The following is a 21,370-nucleotide window of genomic DNA, read 5'->3' as shown; positions in this document are numbered from 1 at the left end:
ACGTTCTCCAGTGCTAATGGATAACTGCCCTGCACTGCAGTTTAAGTCACCCGACCTGCGTCATTCTTTATAGCACACAGTTGCTGAATCAACAAAATGGGAGTCAAACTGATATGGTCGTCATTTCCAAACAGCAGCCCAATAAACATTTCGAAATAAAAGAAATAAGAGTGAAATTGCTCTTCGATCAATTGCATGCTTGACGTGTTTGATTCTGTGTCCTGCTATTTTTGTACGTTCTATTTTGTGACATTTCTCTCATGTAAAGTAACTGGTTCTATTGTACAGCGCTCTGACACCTTCGGGTAAAGTCCGCGCTTTATAAAAATGCATAAATAAATAAATAAATAAATAAATAAATAAATGCTCCCAAACACCCCACCAAAAGCGAGCAAGAACACTTCTGATGGAGGCAGATTTTCCGAAACGTGTTCTCTTGGGCAGGACGAGCATCTCACAAAACAAACAAACAAACAAAATAAAACTGGTGTGTTGCCTTTCTTTACATTGTTAAAACAAGCAAACTTGACAGCTTCAGGTACCCTGAAATGAATGGGTAGGAGCGGGGCCATTTCAACCATCGCGCATATTAGCCAATGGTCAGCCATCTCTCCACCACTACCCCTTGGAGGGCACGGGCGTCTCGTGATGGCCTCCACGCGGCCCCAATGAGCAGCATATCTATGGAATCTTGCTGCAGCACACAGATTTCATGCTGTGTTTATCAGTGCCACTCCCTCCCCTCCATCTCTTGCCCTGACTGATGCCCGAGCCTTCCCCTCTGGACCCTGCCCCGGAGTCTCAGAGGAGGCAGGCGAGGGAGGAGCCCGGCGGGTGATCCTTCACCAGGAGGCAGGCAGGAGAAGAGGGCAGAAAACGGACTGCGCACTCCTTCCCGGGCAGACATCTGAATGGTCCTTGGATGGAGGCCAGCTGACAGAAACCTTAAAGAAAACCACCCACCGGGAGCCGGCCAGTCGGCGAAGCGTACTTCCCAGTCAGGAGTCCGGGGAAAGGCTCTCTCAGCACCGCCACCATGGGTACGTGTTGATTCACTGTTGCACTTTCCTCACTTCTTGTGTGCAGAAATGATCTGTTGGGACCTTACCTCTTGCAGGGTGAAGTTACCTTACTTTCTTGTAGTTTGTTGGGTAGCAATTTCCACATCCATTCGCCATGTAGAAATGGCAGGCTTAGCTGTTGTCTGCATTTCATGTTATGTACTGGGCAATGCTTAATTTGTAAATACATGCATTAATTAATTAATTAATTAATTAATTAATTAATACATACATACATGCATGCATACATACATGCATGCATACTTACATACATGCATACATACTTAAATGAATGAATGAATAAATAAATAAAATACAAAAATAAATAATAAGTGCAGGGGCTCAAAGTTTTTCTTGGGAATCCACAGCTGGGGATGTTTAATGCCGGTGCTGGCAAATTGAAAGGCTGCATAATATCGATTATCGCTTCACGGGACGGTGTGCGCGCATGGAGACACCTTCCATATCTGGAGGAATCAGAAGACTTTTCTTTTGGGGGGGGATGAGTCACTTAGCTCACTTTGGCTTTTAATTCCATAACCTCCTTTTATAAATCAGACCCATTTAAAAGATATCCCTTTGATTGATGTTGCTTGCAGAGTCTGATGACTTTGTCACGCTGTACTGGAGTTTCAACCCCTTTACCACCTCCTGGAGTCATCCGTAGCTGCTTGCTATTGGGGCCTTTGGGGGAAAGAGTTCACAAAATGAATAACTCTGTCATCCCAGTGGAATGAAATAGTCACACCTGAAACAAATGGTAAACAACTGAACCCACCACAGATGCTGCCCAGTATCCAACTTCGGTCCAAGGACCTAAAGAAAAGACTTCACCATCTACTCCTGTATTTTTTCCATTATCAGAAAATATTGGGAGAGCTTTGAAATATGCCCAATACAGGTAGCGAGTGCTATAAAACAAATTGCTTGTCAGGACTGCTAAGAAGAAGAGAAATTCACTGGGGTGGGCAGACATCACCAATAAACTTAATATCTAATCGTGGCTTTACCGATTTATCTAAATACGCTAATATAAGCTCTGGGTGACACATCTGGACGTGGCCCACAATATTGGACATTTTCCTGTGATGGGTAGTCCCTTGGCTTTTCCATCAGAATCATCGGCACCCTGGTTCTAGCCTACTGCCTAGTTGGAAACCATTGGACCCAATTGCGTGATCTTGGTCACTCACCTTTTGTGCTTGTCCTTCTGCAACTCTCTGTTTTTTCCAAGATTGGGGATGTTCAGAATCAATCTAACAGCTGTTAGTACGTTTATGGTACAGAAAAAAAGCTTGTCTAGATAGTACCATGAGGGTGGGTGGGGAAAGAGTATCTACCTTTGGGAAACTGCATTTACAATGCGGGCAGAACCACGCGTTCTGTTACGGCACAAGCTTAACCACACTTGCCTTTACCACTCATATGGTTTTACCACGCATATGCATGATAAAGGCAGTCAGCGATCTAGATTGAGAGTGGATGGGCGGGGAACAGGGACAGGAAGGATGAGGACGCGGCTTGGTAAGTAGGGCTGGGTTTTAGGGCTCAGGGCGGGGGGCTGGGGTATTTTTAGGGCTTGGGTCGGGGTCGTTTTCTAGGGCTGGGTGTTGGTTTTAGTGCTCAGGGTGGGCAGCTGGCATGTTTTCAGCCTGAGATCGGGGTCGTTTTTAGGGCTGGTGGCCAGGTTTTAGGGATCAGGGCGGGGGGGTCGGGCAGTCTTTAAGGCTGGGGCAGGGGTTGCTTGCAGGACTGGGGACTGGAATTGAGGGCTCAGTGCAAGGGGATGGGGTGTGAGCTTTACCACACATATGCCTTTAAGAATCATGCCTTTCCCCCAAACATTATTAATTTATTGTAAAGGCATGCATGGTAAAGACGCGGTCGTAGTAAAGACCACTTTGTTAAGGCATGCAATATATTCACAGACATGGTTCCATCATGCAACCTCTACTTTCTTGGTCTGTGGTCTAGCCTATATAACTAGCAGTACTGCATTACAATCTCGGGTCTCCAACCTGACCAACTGTTTGATCTTGGGCAAACCTGTGCCTTTGTACCCTGATTTGACAACATGTGTGCATTTCAAAAGAGGCTTAATGGAAGAAATAACCACCAAGAGTATTTTCCCAGGACAGGCTCCCGGCATACTTTTCATGCACATATCCAGGGTTTTTTATTTGTAGGTGCCTACGTTCCCACATAGCATCTCCAAAAGTGAACATGTCCCTTACGCTGCATTGTGCCGGACCCTCCTGTGCTGCAGTGCCTCACTCCGAGCCACAGACAGGCACCTCTCTCCCACCTCTTACAGGGCAGAAATAGCCAGGGATGGACATCCTGCTAGGCTGTGAGGGGTGTCCTACCGGACAGCTCGCAGTGACCAGCAAACAGTGGGCTAGTTGGTCCCCACACCAGATAGATGTGTGTAATCTGACAGCCCTGCCAAATGGACGACAAACCTGCATAAAGCAGAATGGTTCCCCACCCTAGTCAAAGTCTGATGATAAAAAATGAGCCCTGGTCGCGAGAAATGAGCGCAGGCTCTCAGCGCCTGCACAAATTAAGCACAGTCTGATGGGTACAGTTCACAGACTGAGTGCTCAACTTTGGCAGTACTAGCTATTCTCCTTTGGCAAAACTGTCCATATTTTCACAGTGGGTGGTGTGTGTGCACGATGGAGGTTCTATGAGTCCGAATACAAATGTTTTTGCATCTACGTGGTGACTCAGAGTAGAAAGAGGTTCCCCATCCCATCTATTAATGGACACAGGGCAGCCAGACTGTGGAATGTATACTGTTATTGCCCTCTAGGCTCCTGGGCCTCGGTGCCACTGCACCTGCTGCCCCATTGGTAGCTCCATCCCTTGATCAGATGAGGAACGACAGCCAAGTAACTAAAGTGTGCCAAGTGTTGAAAGTTGGCAGGAATTTGCGAAGATTTAACATTGTCCTGGACATGGCCCCAAATCCCTAAATCCTTGAATAGAAATGAACCACAGATGAGGCTAAGATTTCATTCCCATTATGTGGACTGTGTTGTAACCCTAGATAAAAACACAATTAGAAGCTTTCGACTTTAACCTCATGAAGGGGTTTAAGTCTCGCCGTTGCCTCCCAAGTGATGGGTGTGAGCACACTGGCTAATCAGGTGCGTTCAGGTCAGTGGCTTGAAGCAGTCCCTTGCCGAAGGTAGTGCCTGGGCTGCAGTGTGACGCAGCTGGGAGCGCTGTGAATATCTGCGTCCTCAGGGACTCTCTTGGATTCACTTGTACATCGTCCTCACCAGCAATCTTATGGCCTTGAAAAAAGTTCACCCTTAGAGTCCTTGGCTTCTTAGGTGACATTGTGCAAGCACCAGTGACAAAAGAACAGGGCCCTCCGGTAAATCTGCTTAGGCGCCCTTGAGAGTCTAGCCCGCCTTCGTGCAACTGCCTTACTGACTGCTAATGTAACTTTGTAAGACGGGTCATAGGGTCTCGAGGGGCCTAGGACACGAACCCCTAGGCCTCCCCACAAAGGTGGGCTCCTTCCTGCACTACCTTGCTTAGGAGCCAACGTTACTTGTCTTGCTGTTAGTGTGTTGAACACACTAGCATGAGCAAGCTGTACATCTGGGCATTGTCACTCACTCACTCACTCACTCATTCTCCCACTTACTAACTTACTCATCCATTCACTTTATCACTCACACACTAATTCTTCCACTCATTTGCCCAATTCCTTACTCATTCTCAACTCATTCAATCACCCACTCATCCCTCATATATTCACTCATAAACCCAGTCATTCCCACGCTCACTCATTCATTCACCTATTCACTCACTCACAAATTATCACCAGAGTTTCTCAGTAGAACCAAAAGTTCTGAAATCTTGCGCCTTTTAAAACCATTCTAGTGATTCTGCACCTGGGTGTACGGAGTTTCCTTGCCTTGCAGACACAAGTGGTCTCGCTTGTGCCAATGTGCACTACCTGTGGCACCACAAGTCACAAGCTGATTAGAAAAAAAAATCCGGGAAGCTCAGTGGCTTCCAGGTAAGTGTCGTGATCGACCCCCATATTCAGTAGCTGGCATTGACTCTCTGCAGTCTGGACCAGAGGCTTGGACATTTACTTTCTAATCTCAGGACCTGGATTTCGTCCCCCCCCACCCCCCACCATTTTCTTCCTGAAGAATGCATCCCCTCTACTCCCCCACCCCCACAAAAAATATATTTGTGCCCCAACACTTTCAACATTTTATTTTTGCTAAAAAAAATGAAATTAGTTGATTGGATCTTATGTCCAACCCCCGTCCTGCTTAGTTGGATGCTGTCAAATGCTTGAACAAACAAACATAATAAATGGTTCTCTACCTTAAATGTAAAGAGATGTTTTATTGTTGGTATTTATTTTGCATTCATAATTGCTTTGAACTGTTACTTTCCCCCACGTCCCAATCCACTGGAATGGAAATGTTTCTTCTATAATGTACTTGAACCTGCACCTTTTAATATATAGTGTAAGGATGCACAGAAATTATCAATGAAAAGATGGCTCGATGGGAAATATACCCTTTTAGATTAATTTTAGAAGCTGTCAGTAGATATAATGTGTTTTACTTTTTTGTAAACATTGTTATGGTTTTAATTAACTAACACAATAAAATTTGACTTGACTCATTGATTGGATCTAAAAATTTCAGAAATCGCAGAAGGGAGTAATTTATGGAGTAGATGAGTAGGAGCAGTGGGTGCAGAATCATAAATAAACTAGTGCTACTGAAATTCTAGATTTTGAATTACAATTTCTATGGAGAAAAAATAGACCGGGTAGCAAACTCTCCTAAGGAATTGTTTAAGGTAGTAAAAACCTTGTCCAACCCACACGAAAACACAAATGCCCCCCTTACTTCTATTAAAAGATGCAATGACATCGCAGTCTATTTTTCTAAGAAGGTGACTAAACTATATGATCAATTCTCTAAAAACAGGGAACCTATCACTGTTATAACGGCTAAATCTCCCCCGTCATCTTCCCTGGCCTGTTTTCCCAGATTAGAGGAAGAGAAGGTCCGACAGCTGATTAGGACAATTAAATCGGGTTCTCCATTGGACCCAGTGCCCCTTCGTCTGCTACTGGACGCACTGGATATTCTTTCACTTCTTTCACCCTCGGTGACTGAACTTCTCAATCTCTCCCTGGATTCGACGTTAGTTCCAAAAGCCTGGAAACATGCTATCATCAAGCCACTCCAAAAGAAAGTCAATCTCAATCCAACAATTTTGAATAATCTCTGTCCAATCTCCCTCTTACCATATCTGGGTAAACTCTTGAACAAGCATGTTAACCATTCTTTGTCTAACTTCCTGGAGTCCAATAATATCTTCCATCCTACCCAGATGGGCTTCCGAGCCACATACAGTCTGATTCAGCTTTACTGACAGTTACTGAAGAGCTAAAATCCACACTTGATGCGGGTCGGTCTGCCGCCATCCTCTTGTTAGCTCTCAGCGCCGCTTTTGACACTGTGGATCATGCTATTTTAAAAGTGAGATTGGCAGAAGTGGGAATTCAGGGAAAAGCCTTGGAGTGGCTTGCCTCCTTCCTGGATAATAGATCTTTCAGGTGATGGAAGGGGACTGCGCTTCAGAGCACCTCCCTACCACATGTGGCGTCCCGCAGGGTTCGTCCCTCAGTCCGACTTTGTTCAATGTTTATGTCCATCAGTTGGCTGAGCTGGTACAGGAATTTGGAATATCAGTGGTGTCATACGCCGATGACACCCAATTAGTGGTGTCTTTTTCTAATGGCGGCTCTGAATCTAGTAACAATCAACTACCCATCTGTCTGGAGAGAGTGGTGAGTTGGATGTCCAACAGCTGTCTTAAGCTGAAAGGGGGAAAAACAGAGCTCATGTTGCTCGGAGATCCAGGTATCCACTCACCTCTGATACATTGGCCCAAATGTATGGGAGATCCTCCTGTCGCCAAATCCGCAATAAAAACCTTGGTATTTGGCTGGAGGATTCCCTAACACTGGACTGTCAATCCAGGAAACTTTCAGGGATATGTTTTTCCCTGCTCAAGATGGTACGGAAAATCATTAATGTAATCCCTGAGCAGCTGAGGACAATGGTGATACAATCCCTCCTCATCTCACGTTTGGACTATGGAAACTCCCTCTATCTGGGTTCACCTAGGAGGCTGCAAGTGGTACAGAATGCGGCCCCTAGACTCTTGTTAAATATCCCCAACCGCATCTCTGCTAGGGAAGCACTTAAACAGCTCCACTGGCTACCCACTGAGGCTAGAGTTACGTTTAAAACTCTTTGCATTGCTCATAAAGCTATTAACAATTCTGGGCCGGAAAAACTGAGTAACCTGATATCCAGGTACATTCCTTCTAGACATCTCAGATCCTGCCAGCAACAGTTTCTCAAAACTACCAGAGTTAAAAGAGCCAGATGGGCAGGTAGATCTTTCACCCATCTGGTACCTAAGTTGTGGAATGCCCTCCCACTGGAAATTCGTGTTGCCCCACACAAACTAGCTTTCAGGAAGAATTTGAAAACCTGGCTTTTCCCACAATAATTAGGCATTGGCTCAGCTTGTTCACTGTCAGAGCTCTTTATAGCGCTGTGAAGCCCTTGGGCAGCCATGCGCTCTATAAATCCAATAAATAGAAATAGAAATAGATGATTGGTTTGATCAAATCAGAGCAAAGGCCTAGCAGAATAATGTTTAGTTCATAAATTAAAAATAGCAGACTCATTCATCATCACTTAAGCAAGTGCCAGTGTGGTTGGAACCTTTAGGAACAGTCACATTTTTTTATTTACCTGTAGCTTGCTAAATGTATTAGTTTGACTGGTGGCATTTCCAAATACAGAGCATAAACCCATACACGATTTCACAACAGTGACAGCTTGCAACTCCACTCCCTAAAAAGTAATAGACTGTCTCTGAGCAAATATTTCTGAAAGGAGTCTTTACACACAGAGTTTGCTTTAGAAGCAAAGCACAAAGTGGCCTGGTGCAGCCCAGCTAAGGACAAGGCAGAGCTGCAACACATTAAACACAGTATGAAATGTGCTGATCATGTCTTTGGAAAAATTGCCTCGCTGAAGTGAGGCTCTTGCTGGAGTATTCAAAGGCTGGGTGTGTTGTGCTCTCGGTTACAGGACTTTTCTCTAAGGCTACCGAAGTGTCTCTATTGACGCATATAGCTGGGTCGGCAATGAGGTGGCGAAGTGGGCTAAAGAATGATGATGGAATCAACCTGGATCTGTGACTGGGGGTGAGTGTCTGAAAAGTTTCAGCACTCCGTCCATCATCTCCTTGTGTTTCCATTGAGGCATGGGCATCTGCAGGGGGGGGGGGGGGTAAGAGGGGTGGTGCTTGCCGCCCCTCTCCCCTCCAGGATCTTGGATTTTCACTTGCCCTTTAAAAAAATGTCAAGACTATCCTGCTAGAATAATAATAGCAGTGGGTTCTTGAATTATTTTAATATGCCCTGCCCCCCCCAAAACAAAAATGTCTGCGGAGACCCCTGCATTGAGGTGTGGCCTGATTGCAAGGTTTTGACTCTGCGCAGCGCCGCTTAAAGAGAAGACACTGAGGGCCAGATTTACGAAGGGTTTGTTCAGAGGCAAAGTAACGCAATGTGGCACAACTCTTGCAAGGGTATTTGCTTTCCTTCGCAAAATTTATTTTCCACTGGCAAGATGCCCTCTTTTTTCCCAGTGCTCATAGTGCTTTATGCCACTTTGTGCCAAGGGGCATTACTTGGGTATAACTTGAGCTATTCGGGGCAAGCACCTCTAGTTTTAAATGTAAAGCCTGATCGGCAAAGATAGCCCAACCAGGCTTTGTGTAAAAAAATAATGTACCTTGAAGCGGTCATTAACAAGTAGAAACGCTTTAATTTTTCCAAACCATGGGGTCTCCAACCTTTTGTGTAATAAGAGCTACTTATGTTCAATGAAAATCATCCCAAGCTACTAATGGTATTAGCGTTTTAATACCGATCACATCAGACAAGTTTACATTAGTGGCCCTCATGCGCAAGATTACCAGCAGTGGGAATGCATCAGACAGGGTTCCCAGCAGTAATGTAAAACATGCTTTGCCCATGTTGAATGCCTCTACATGGGTTATACATAACAGCCATAGCTGCAAAGTTGCAAAGTACCTGGTGCCAGGTTAATATACGTGACAAGTCTCCCCAAATATCAGTTAATGAGTTCTGAAATACATACATTTCCATCCGAAGTACACACTTTTCAGTTTTAGTAGACATACATTCATTCAGTCAAGCAAAAGCCTGGGCTGCACACAGGGCTACTAATGGGTAGCTGGTAAGCTATCACGAGCTCCTCTTTGGAGACGCCTGCTCCAAACATTCCACACATTGCATGGATGTTGCACTGTACATCATACATACAATTTGTCTAGGCTTCAATTAAAGGGACTATGGTACAGGCTAGTACAGGGTCCTGAGGTCTGGTTGGTGTTAGTGCTCTGTGACGGTTGCATATCGCTCTATTTGAATTCAAGGATCATGTGTGCCGGGTTCATACGCCACTCACAAGCCCGGTCAGTGCTCTGTTGAGAGGCAGCAGTTCTGCCTGCATCGCTGGAGGGGTCTGAGCAGCCTGTCAAGTAAGAACCGTGGTGAGTGCATGCACCATGACTACGTTTGAGGAGGATAGAGCATGGTCTCTAAGAGTGCTGGTTAAAGGCGTCCTCCATAATTTATGGTACTCAGCACAGAGTGTTCAAAGGAGATGGCATGGCTCCTGCTAGCACTGTGGTCCAGTGACTGCCGGCACGGATCTGGGGTTGCCGGGGCAGGGGTATAAAAAAAGGAAAAAAACACTTACCTCCTCGCTGCTCTGTCCCACGTCGTCTCTCCTCTGCCGAACAGGAAGCAGCCAGGCTCCCCTGAGCCAATCACAACGCTGCAATGAAGCTGTGTGATTGGTCTGAGTGCCATAGTTTGGCACTCAGACTGGGACTGGGGGCCGGATCATATTCTCCTCCCAGGCTGAATGCAGCCTGGTTGGAGAGCATGCTAAGTGCGCATGACTGTTTGGCCGGCCCGAGACAGCCAAAGCCACATGCACACCTCAGTGTGCTCACCACTCCTCCCCTGCCTGTGAGCAGAGCAGCCCTGCCCCCATGCTGCCACAGCAGGAACAAATAAAATGATAATAACATCAAGTTATTGTCATTTGTTTTTCCTTTCTTTCACTGCTGCAAAGAAGTGGGGCGACGCTCCTCTGCCTTAGCGGTGGAGCCGCCACTGCTGTGGTCAAGGCAATCGATAGAGGTCCCGTGACAATGCACAGCACCAGCTAAATGGGAAATGTTCTCTCCAGAGGGAGTCCGTCAGCACTGGAAGAAGGGGGTGCAGTGTCTGAGGTCATAGCAGCGCAGCCTGCTCATGAAAAGAGCCTCGCCAAAGTCTTGGAGTTCAGAGCTGGGAGCCGGGGTGGAGGCGCTGGCTATGTATATTTTGACATCTTGAAGGAGGGTTGTAAGCTGATGGTTCTTTTGACTAAGTCTGGAGACTTTGAAGAAAGGCTTCCAGATGCCTCCTGGTTAATTCAGAAAGAGAAGTAGGACTATCTCCAAGGACAATGGAGATAGAAATGAGTCTGTGTTGTTCACGGATATATTATGTCCTAAAGTTATTGGAAGTCGAAACATTGCCTGCCTGGCATCTGTCCAATTGCAATGTTACAATATGATATTCAGTTAATTAATCAGGGGTGTTATTTGGCATTTATCAAGTTCGTATTATTCTATGTACTTCTATCAATAATTGTGACTTGTTTTTACTCTGACAGTGAGGTTCATCAGATTGGGTAATAGTTTGGCTGGTGAATCGTGCATATTGACGTGTGTCATATACATCTTATTGGTAATGCATGTGTTGGGTTATTAAGTATCTGTCTAAGTTGACTTCTGTTCTTTGGAAATTGCAGTTTATGCTAATGGTTGTGGTGTGCTGAATGCTTAGTACTGCAAGACAGTTTAGGAAGTTAAAACCATCCACCTGTAGGTCCCTTTTGTAGTACAGCATGGGCCTGTATTTTCAACTTCATGTGTTTCGTTATGATGGAGTATAGTTAGTTTAGGGAAGAGGGCATTGTACCCATCTGCTTGTTGTTGTGTAAATACATCCTGGTTGTACCTAAACAGGGGATGTGGATGTGGGGAAGTAGTACCAAGTCTCATGAGATTAGCATCTAGGACACTTGTGTGGGTTACCCGAGGGATACAGGGTAAGGGGTCTGGCCCTAAATCCTACCAGGTCCTGATAGATCCTAATAGAGGTCATACAGGGAACACACAGGCTTTAGCTCTCACCTGGTTTAGTCCTTTGAAGGGACACAATGGCAACGGTCTATTGTGAATTGTGAATTAAAGGAAGAACCACCTCATGTGATCTGGGTTCATGTGACCACTCAACAGTATTGTAGCTATCCGCTGTGTGTGCTAGGCATGTTGTGTGGAGCACAGGAGGCGTATGGAGAGACACTGGTCCCCCAGGGAATCAGCTTTTATATTGACATGACAGTGGAGGCAGAAAAAAGGCCAAGAAATAAATGGGAGTTGTTTTAAGCATTTTGCTTAGACCCATGGTGCCTTGGTCATGTGATTTAAGATTTTATATATATATATATATATATTTTAGAGAGTTTTATATAGCGCAAACTTGACCCGAAGATATCGAATATCAGAGCACTTTACATAGCACCAGTTGCGTTACATGAGGACACATTCATTTTTGTTAGGCACAATGAGATTATGTGATTTGCCCAGAATCACAGGATGTACAACGTCATTGCTGAGACTCGAACCCAGTTCCCCAGATTCGAGGTCGACCGTCCTAGCCGTTAGGCCAACTCCTCTACATAGCTATGGTGACCCCGACCTGAATTTCTAGAAAGGGGACTGGTGGGGTGATCGATAAATCCTCCTCCTGGGGAAGCAACTGTTGAATGAACATTGAGATGTGAAGCAGGAAGAACGCCAGAGTAAGGAATTAACTGCTTTAAAAGCATTTTTGTGACCAAGTGTCTTTCACGGGGCTCTGACATCCCATTCTGCCCAGAAAGCATACTGTGTGGGTGTTTGAGGAGTGGGAGGACAAGAAAATTTGTCCGACCACTCCCTAGGCCCTGGGTAGAAAGTGAGAACAGAAAGGCTAATTTCAATTACATACGAACTTTAGATAAACACATTTGTGTTTGGATCTAGGCAGACATTGGACTGCATTTTAAGATGATAACAGATGCATGAGTCAGCATTTAAAATCAAGCTTGTAAATTCAGGTCACTCTGATTAAGTCAGGGAACAAACGCCCCAATATTGAACCTGCCACAACAACACTCTGATGAACTATGAACCAACTAATCAATGATCTAAACCAGAAAATACTAAGAGCATAATCTCTCACAGTGGCAATTGCTTCCTAGAACAAGGCAATCCACGGCAAAAGTGTTGAATGTGCAATCTCCAGTCTCAAAGGGCATGCTGTGTTTGTACTTCAGGGGCCGTATTACAGAAAGTGCCCCAGGGGCACAACGGGCGTTGGCGCCCGCTTTGCGTGCCCCCGGGCTACTTTGGTATTACAGAAGGGGCCGCTGATGCTTGTGCAGACGCTTTTGCAGCCCCTTATGTAATACCGCAAGTGGGTGTGCAAAGAGTTGAATTGTGGGGCATAAATCACAAATCCCGAATGCCACAGAATAATAATTTATGTATTATTGTGCCAACTAATTCCACTTCCGACTGCCTAAAAACCACTAGTATGCTGGATTGCTCACAGTTGTAACTCTTGGGCTATGTGTGGGAAGTCCCACACCACTGGCGAGATGGTGTGTCTGAGATCCGGTGGCATGTCTTCCACTGTCAGTAAGGAAACATGGTAGTGCAAAGGTTCTGGTTTGCCAATTTGAAAGCAATGTCCTCATCATTGATCTGCAGCTCAATTCCCTTTGGTGTGCAATAGATGGTACAATTCAGTTTGCACAACAAATCACGTCCTAACAAACACACTGGGCTGGAATCACACACCACGAACTGATGGTGATCCTGGAAGGTTCCGATTTTTACCCGCACCTCTCTGTCAAAGGGTTCGTCATCTTTTTATTAGCAACTCCTACAACTTGGATCGATTTTCCTGAGAGAGGCAGGTTTGGGACTTCTGCAGATCTCACAGTAGAATGGGTAGCACCAGTATCAATCAAGTATGTAGTGGGATGACCATTCACGTCTGCTTCTATGTAGGGTCTATTCTGGTCTTCCTCTGTGACTGCGCCAAGTTAACAGTCTTCCTCCCCCTCAGGCACCGTCATAAGGACGGCTCCAAACAAAATCCATCCAGATACTCCATCAAGGGCATCTGGTGGCATGTCCGATTGCCCTGTGGAATTCTCGGAGGCTAAGGCACTAATTGGTTCTGAGTCTCTCCCGCATTAAATGATCTGTGGCTGGTCACTGTCTGTCACTAGTTCACACCATCTGCCATCTGTATGAGTTTCACCGCCCTGCTCACATTTCCAATGCCTGATCTTGTAACAAAAATGACGAGCAGTGGATTTCTTCAGGGTGGCGACGTCTACCTCTGTCTTTGGGTCTTTAGGAAGGCCTCTCTCTCTTCCCTGACCTGTTGACCCTTCAACTTGCTGTACTTGTACAGCTCCTGGGGCGTTCCCCTGACCACGAGTTACAGCTCCCATCCTCCCCTGCACCTGTTTTCCTTTCTGGACATTACACATTTGGACTAACATCAATTTCTCCTTTAGCCTCCTATGTTTGGAATCCACCTCATCACTGCAGTACCTGGCATGCCATTCTCACTCGGATACATGGAGACCTGACAGATGCTGCCTTGCACTGCAATTTCAAGGATATCATATTGGGTGGACAATCCCCATCCACGCGTGTCTGCTCTAATTTGAACCCAAACGTTGGCTACTGTTCCTTGGTTATCATACCAGACCACTCTTGGATCCTTACATACCAGCCCATTGGCTCAATCTTAATTACACTGGCTTTAAGATTTAAGAGGACCTAATACGAGGTACTGGATGAGAAGCCGGTTGACAATTTTTACCGATAAATTGATTTACAACGTATTCACATCCCGAGTTTGCGTGCGTTACACGGAATCAATTTTGCTCTGAAGAAGTCCTATTCAAACAGGACGAAACACGTTGGCTGATGGTTTTCTATATATGGATTGAAAATAAAGAAAATATACACAACTGACAGGATAATGAACTCTTTTCATACAATTTTATCCTAGTGGATGTTATGGACATTAAGGATTTTTGCACATAATTTAAAAAGGCGGTGCAGTTCCAATTTATTGTTTTCTTTGTGGTACCTGGCATACCGTAGGATTTCGTCCACAGATTTGCTTTGCCAGTAGATCAGATGCTGTTGGATCATGAGGCTGATCACCGGCCTCAGTCCAGGGTCAAGGGTATCTAACTCACTGTACTACTTGAAGGCTTGTAACAGTCTTTCATAATAGGCGTGTACCAACTCCTTAGGCTCCTGGGTCATTCGAACTATCTCGACCCAATCGATGTCCTGTGGGGCTATTTTGGACTGCAACCATGTGATCACCTGATCATACTTCTTCATGACCAAGGGCGGAGGACCATGAGTCTCTTTCTGGCTCAGCACTAGGCTACTCAACAGCTATCTTACAAGCAGACCATAGGTCACTAGGAACTACGATTTCAAACCAGGTGTTCAAATCCATCCACAACACTTTCCAGAAGTTAACAAAGCAATCAGCAGGTTTCTCCCTTAATCTTGGGAATTCATTCGTGAACGCAGCAAGATCACCCTGACTCCAAGGGGCATGCACATTCCCTCCACTAAGCACCTCCCGTAACAGGTTTGCCTCTATTCCCTATGTTCCCTCTCCTGGAGGAGGCGTCTCTCCTGTTTTCTTTCTTGCGCTCTTCTTCCTCGACCACCTCTCTTAGCCAGAATATTCCAAGCCCTCATTCTTATTTACAGTTCCCGTATGTGTATCCTCAATCCAGTCAATCTCTTTTCCTTTAATTCTTGGTCACTATAGGTAAGCCTGTGATTTCTCTGCAATGCCTTCGTTCGAGATAAATCTACCCCACACCTCTGAGCCAAGTCCAACAACTTATCATGTGCTTGTCTTGCCCTCTGGATGACATCCTTAGCCATAAACAATAATTCATCTGACTCATAGATCTCTACTCTGTCTAGAAGTAGACTCCCACTGATGATCTCATCTAATTTTACCTTCATTCTCACCACCTCCACTAGCTTCACCTTCATTGGAGCGTTGATGGTATTCTCGGCTTACTATTCTGGCTCTGTTTGCTGTTATGGTCCCTCAACCATGACTCTAAGTCCGCGACATCTAGGGCGTGCTGATTCTCAGGTGTTCTCTGAGTTGTATTTGCTTCTTGAGACGTTCCACTCGGTCCTCTCATGGGTGTTTCCCATATTCGTGAAACCGAACTGGCGCTTACCATAGGTATAGACTTTATAGTACTGGAACCGATCCGCACTCTGGAAGGATCGTCTGTAGCTGCCAGAGGGGTACTGGATTCCATGGGCACTAACGGATGGAGACCCCCATTCACACTCCCTGTTCCTCCTAAAAGACTCCCTTCCACGTGCATGGATTGTCTCGTGCTAAGGCGTCCTGTTCTGCATGAGTCATAAACAGGGATGACGGGTCTAATGCTAACCAGTACTGTAAGAGCTTCTGGAAACCTTGAAGTAACATTGTCACCATTCAGTTCTATACATCCTACGACGGACACTTCTGTCCCCCTTGCTCCTGCTGATATCATTCCCACGACCCCTGGATCAGGAGCCATTGGGGCTGATACACCTCCCACATTATCTGTGCCATCCGGACTTTGTCCCACTTCCCCCAATTGTAAGCTGTAAGGTGGTGGATGCAGAGCTAACAACCCAGCTAATAGGCTGCCTTCAGTATCACTACTGTCACTCCCATTTGCCCTTCTCCCCTTGTCTTTGTCCTGTGACTCTCCATCAACCAATACTGGGTATAACCTCTCTCCCTCAATGGTATCCACTCTCCACCTCTTGAGCCTAGCATCCCAATGTGCATCCCGATATGCCTTCATGGTTTTCTTCATCCTCCCTTGATATTTTTCTCTTTGTTTAGCATGCGCTGCACATATCTAGCATCTAACACCTCAAACTGTGTGGGTCTGGACAAACATCCTCCCTCTAAGTTGATTCAATACCTCCAGCCTGAATGTGCCAAAGCGTAGAAATGACAATTCCCCCTCCTTTGAAGTGATTTTGTGCCAATTTTGGAACCAAATTATATTATGCAACCCAACCTTTGTCACAATATAGTGAGTGGGAGTATCCTCAGGTGGCGCCTCTTCACCCACTTGGGTATCAACACCTTCATCACCTCTGAAGAGATCCTGTAACACCCTAAAGCAGTGCATGATTTCTGACACTTTAAGAACTTTCTGTAACAAAATGCAATATTTATTCAATTGATACTGCGAAATGATGTTGTCAGCCACAGAGTATTCCCGCTGACCACCAATCAATCCCAGTGCGGCGTTACACCAACTGACCTATCACAGCGTGGCACAATCTGATGTCACTCTCACTCCTCGCTACAGCTCACCCTCCGTCACAATTACTCCGGACGCATTCGCTCACACAATCATCTTAAGTCCTTAATTGTCTGCCACTCTAAAAGATCGATATAATTCAACCATTCAAAAGCATTCACACACCATAACCCTCGATCAGCGTGGATCACCCGAAATCAGCATAGTTAACCCTCGTACACAAGGTCCACTAGTCGATTCCCATATGTCCCATTCAAAGAAAGTTCCCTGTCTTAGGTGGAACTGCCTATGAAGTCACACGACAATTCCTCAGTTCTCCGGTCAGACAATCACAATCGCGGTGTCTTCTACACCTTTCAATATCTCTGGATCTTAGGCCGCTTCGGGACCCGCAACTCAAATCTCAATCCTTGGGCCACGTCAGACCCGAAACCACATTCACTCGACTCACACTTTAACTTTGCAAGACATTACACCATCAAACCATTCATGCAATCTAGCATTCTATACACATCCTGCTAATACTCACTCCTCCTTCCACCGCTGATCTCGCCGCACCGGCATCCTCTGCTACCAACTGAAAGGGCCATTTCTAGTCATTCTGGAACTTTTCTAGAGACACACTCTGATGGGTCTTTTAAGCAGCATGAAAGTGTGAAGGGGAGAAAATCATTCATGCACAGTCAATTTAGAAACACCACTTCTTGGTACATAATAACCTGAAAGGACTATTGAGAAAGGTTAGTTAAGTTTATTACAAAGGCTAAAATAACTAAAAATAAACACACCTTAACACAAGGGTATAGAAATAAAAAGGAAACAACATAAAGCCAAATCTACACACCCAATTCAAATGGTGCAACATTAACAGAACTATTAGCTTGAGAAGGAGGATACAAGCAATCAAGAAGCAAGAGTCCAAATTCCCCTGCATCGAGGGCTGATGAATGAAGAGCATTTAAATCTATCCCTACGGTGACGCTATAGTGACATCCCTACATTAATGAGTAAGCATTTCAATTTGGGAGGAAAGGTGTCAGTCATGGAGTCTTCCACAGAAGTCTATCCACCGGTGAGATGGGTCGAGCCGCATAAAGACACTATCACAAGAGGAAGAGCTCATTCCGAGATGCTCCCTCTCCAATGGCAAGGAAGATGTGGCCGCACAATGCCTAAATCCAATGACCAGTTATCCACAGGTGGAATTCCCATGATGCACTTCTCGCACGTACTCCACTACGGGTACAGTAGTGAGCGTACTTTTCCACGGTGTTCTCCATGTACATCCAGTGGCGTAACACAGACCCCTGCAGCCCCCACGGTGCGGGTGCCCCCAAGCCCCCGGGGGCCCCCTCAGCACAATACTCTGGCTGGAGAGCTCCTGATTGAGACCGGAGGGGCCCCTCCACGTACCTTGCAGGGAGACCTCCCTCAAGTTTCTTTACGCCAGTGTGTACATCCTATTGCAACAATTCGTCCTTGGTTCCCGTGCTGTCCCCCCTGTGAAACCAACTTCTCTACTTTATCGCCTCCAAACCATGCAATTGTACCTTCTTCTCCCCTTGCCTAGCTGCGAGAACAAAGACATTACTTTGCATAACAGAATGCTTCTCCACCTGCAATGCAAAACGTGAGAAAGAATAAATTCAAAACATTAATCCTAAAACGAGAGTTGACAGGGGTTTGCATTTCAGGCCTATAGCTTTGGCTAACATAAAAATATGTCATTTAAACATTACAAGTTGCATAATTAATTTTGCATTTCGATTAACACATTTACCAAATTATAGAACGTATCATTATCATCAAACACATCTAATACACGAATAGTGTCAAACTTTACAACACGTTTCCTTCGTGTTATCGTTTTCTGCTAATCACATTTCTTTCCTACGTTAACTCATACTACTTGTCAGTGAACTAAAATATGTCATGTAGATACATTAACGTGGTTCACAATTCTAACACTCACATATCACAAGACAGGATTATAAAAGGGTGATCTCTACACGTAATTATGATGCACCCCTACAAATAAGCGAAATACAAATACGAAACTTCCGCTCCACCACCTCTCTATAGACTTTCTTCTATATTGGAGTTATTATTATACTACATCTTCGTGAATCAAGGACTTGTTGAGTGATCACAATCCGTCTCTAAAGTGGGACACTTAGAAAGCGCACTACATTCATTTTAATTTTAGCAAGTAACTGCAGGTTGCTTCACGTGCAGAAGCTTGTGATATGATTAGATAATCCACAGTAAATTTGATCCTCAATATCTGTATGTTAACACCACCATCATATTGACAAATATTCCGTAATGCAGCCCTTCTTTCAGGATTACAATGATGTTTCATATATTTTACATATTTATTCTCAGGCCAAGTTACATCACCAACTATTTTCAAACCACTGGCAGCCAACAAACAGAAATGCTTGACATATTTTGCCTTAGTGATATGAAATATTTATCCCAATCTCTCTCTGTGGCGCTGTTTTCCTCTCTTTGTGTCTTGATGCACTTTAGACTGCCATGTGCCAATGCACACAGCCTTGCCCCACAGTGCAAATGAATATGTCAAGGATATAGGATTTGTACTGGAAGGTGCCCTTCCAGTGCAAAAACGATCCTTTAATAATTTGCTCACATTGCACGTGTGCTGTACAGTGTCGTTAGTACACATGCAAATTTTGAAATGTTTGGCGAAATGCCAGCATTTCTCCAAGTAAATGCCAGCCTCAAGCAGGTGTTATTTTTTTGGTGCAAAGCACTGTCTACAAATATTAGCAGATTGGGCTTTGCATCAAAAATCATGGGTGGTTGCAGACAAACACTCAGGTACAACTCATGGTACGCCTCAGTCACACTAGTAATACAAAAAAGTGTACATCCATGCTTTGTTTTACTTCAGAGCTACTTTCCAATGCAAAACGACTTTTATACTGGAAAGTAAATCTCAAATTTACATTTTGTGTTACTTTGTGTCACTTTTTTCATGTAAACCCGGCACAAAGTGTTAGTAAATCTGCCCCAGAGAGTGGGTTTTGGATCAGACCCCTTCTGCCATTGGCTTGTTTGGACCTGCCCCTTTCAGCCATTGCTTTGAGACTTTGTCAATCACATCGTGGATCAACCCAAAAATGTATTTATATTCCAAAGTGAAGCTACTGGCAATTGCATGTCTCATAAGAAGTATCCCCACTGCAATGCACGTGTTGTATTGTTTTCAGGAGTAGCACCTGCCAGGGAATATTTGAGGAATTCAGAAGACATCTTGAAGGGAAGGCTTACTAAAAGCAAGACATTTTGCATTATAAACAAACACAATTGAGGCATGATGTATTTTGTGCACGCAAAAGAGCTCTATATAAAAAATGCAAAACAAATGGTTGCAGTTACAAATAAGATGTCAAATGTTATGGTGCATTTTCATAGCTATTTACTTCATGTTTGATGCAAGCACTTTACTTTGTTTGTATGCTGTGTTCTTAGAATGATAAGGGGCACAAGCCCGTGTTGGTTTGATGTCATTTATGTCACATATCCCAGGGCAGGGATAAGAAGAAACTGCCACCACTTCATCTGTGGTGCGCTTGTGGCTGCCAAGGCTCAAGACACCTCAGGAATAATAAGTCCAGATTTATAAAGTGCGACTTATGACCCATAAGGGTATCCAGGCACTGGGGGCCGTTGGGGAGATTAAGGGGTGTATTCACAAGAACGTGTGATAACTACCGCAAGAGTAGCTTAACGCAACTCTCAACATCGCAGCCCATCGCGGGAAAATAACCCTGTGTCAGCGTGGAATACACAACAAGGCGGCCCCATGCGATAGTTTACCAAAAACCGCGGGCAATGCCCGCGATACAACCACCTCGACAGAGATAAAAACACAAACCCCAATGCCAAAAAACATGTGATGGACCAAAGCGCGAAAAGAAAACAGTGACAACCAGTGCGAGGGCAGCAATACTCACGCGTAATGCGGGAAAAAGCACAAGAACAGCATACGGAAAATGCCACCGAAAAAAATACATCAACAGCGGAGTACCACGGATGCACCCTGACCGACTGCAGAGGGCAACATGTACACCACAACATCCAAGCACCATGGAAGAACAGAACCGACGGGCACACCGCATGAAAGAGACAAGTGGCAGACAAATCAGAGCCGCAGGAGTGACTCGCCCACCGTGCAGCATACGCACATAAGCAGAAGTGCACCTCGACATTGACAACATCCCGGTACAAACAGCAACCCCTCCACGACTGAACACAGGACACATCTGGTTCCGCAAATTGACATAACATCACATCTGAAACCGCAGGAAAATGTAATATGACAATGTACAAGTACAACCTGTAACCTGTTGCAGTGCAACTGGACATCTTCTATTGTCCCATGAGTGCCATGGACGGCCACAATGTGACATGCTCATGAGAAGCAAATGTCAATGATGGAGTTCTTACGGGCCATTCCTGCCTCAGCTGCAGTGGGATGTGGGCCACCTGCCCCATCGTCACCATCATTGCCCGGGACCTCTGGAACTGGGATCCATGGGGCATTGGTGCAAAGACAGATGTTGTGCAACACACAACATGCAATGATCATCTTGCACACGATGTCCGGTTGTACAGGAGCTTTCCACCTGTGCTGTCCAGGCAACTGAAACGTGACTT

The 21,370-nt window shown here is 45.2% G+C and overlaps 1 protein-coding gene across 1 annotated transcript in view; it reads left to right on the top strand.

Moving 5' to 3' along the window:
* Positions 1-617: 617 nt before the first annotated feature.
* The window catches only part of SLC15A1 (solute carrier family 15 member 1), a 118,254-nt gene continuing 97,501 nt past the window's right edge, over positions 618-21,370 (top strand). The window contains exon 1 of the mRNA XM_085622114.1: positions 618-1,044. The gene's annotated coding sequence lies outside the window, so the exon portion shown is untranslated. The remainder of the gene's footprint in view (positions 1,045-21,370) is intronic.

This window comes from Triturus cristatus, chromosome 8 (assembly GCF_964204655.1).
Source record: "Triturus cristatus chromosome 8, aTriCri1.1, whole genome shotgun sequence".
NCBI classification, from domain to species: domain Eukaryota; kingdom Metazoa; phylum Chordata; class Amphibia; order Caudata; family Salamandridae; genus Triturus; species Triturus cristatus.
The sequence above is the reverse complement of the archived record's forward strand: the minus strand, read 5'-3'. Positions and strand labels throughout refer to the sequence as shown.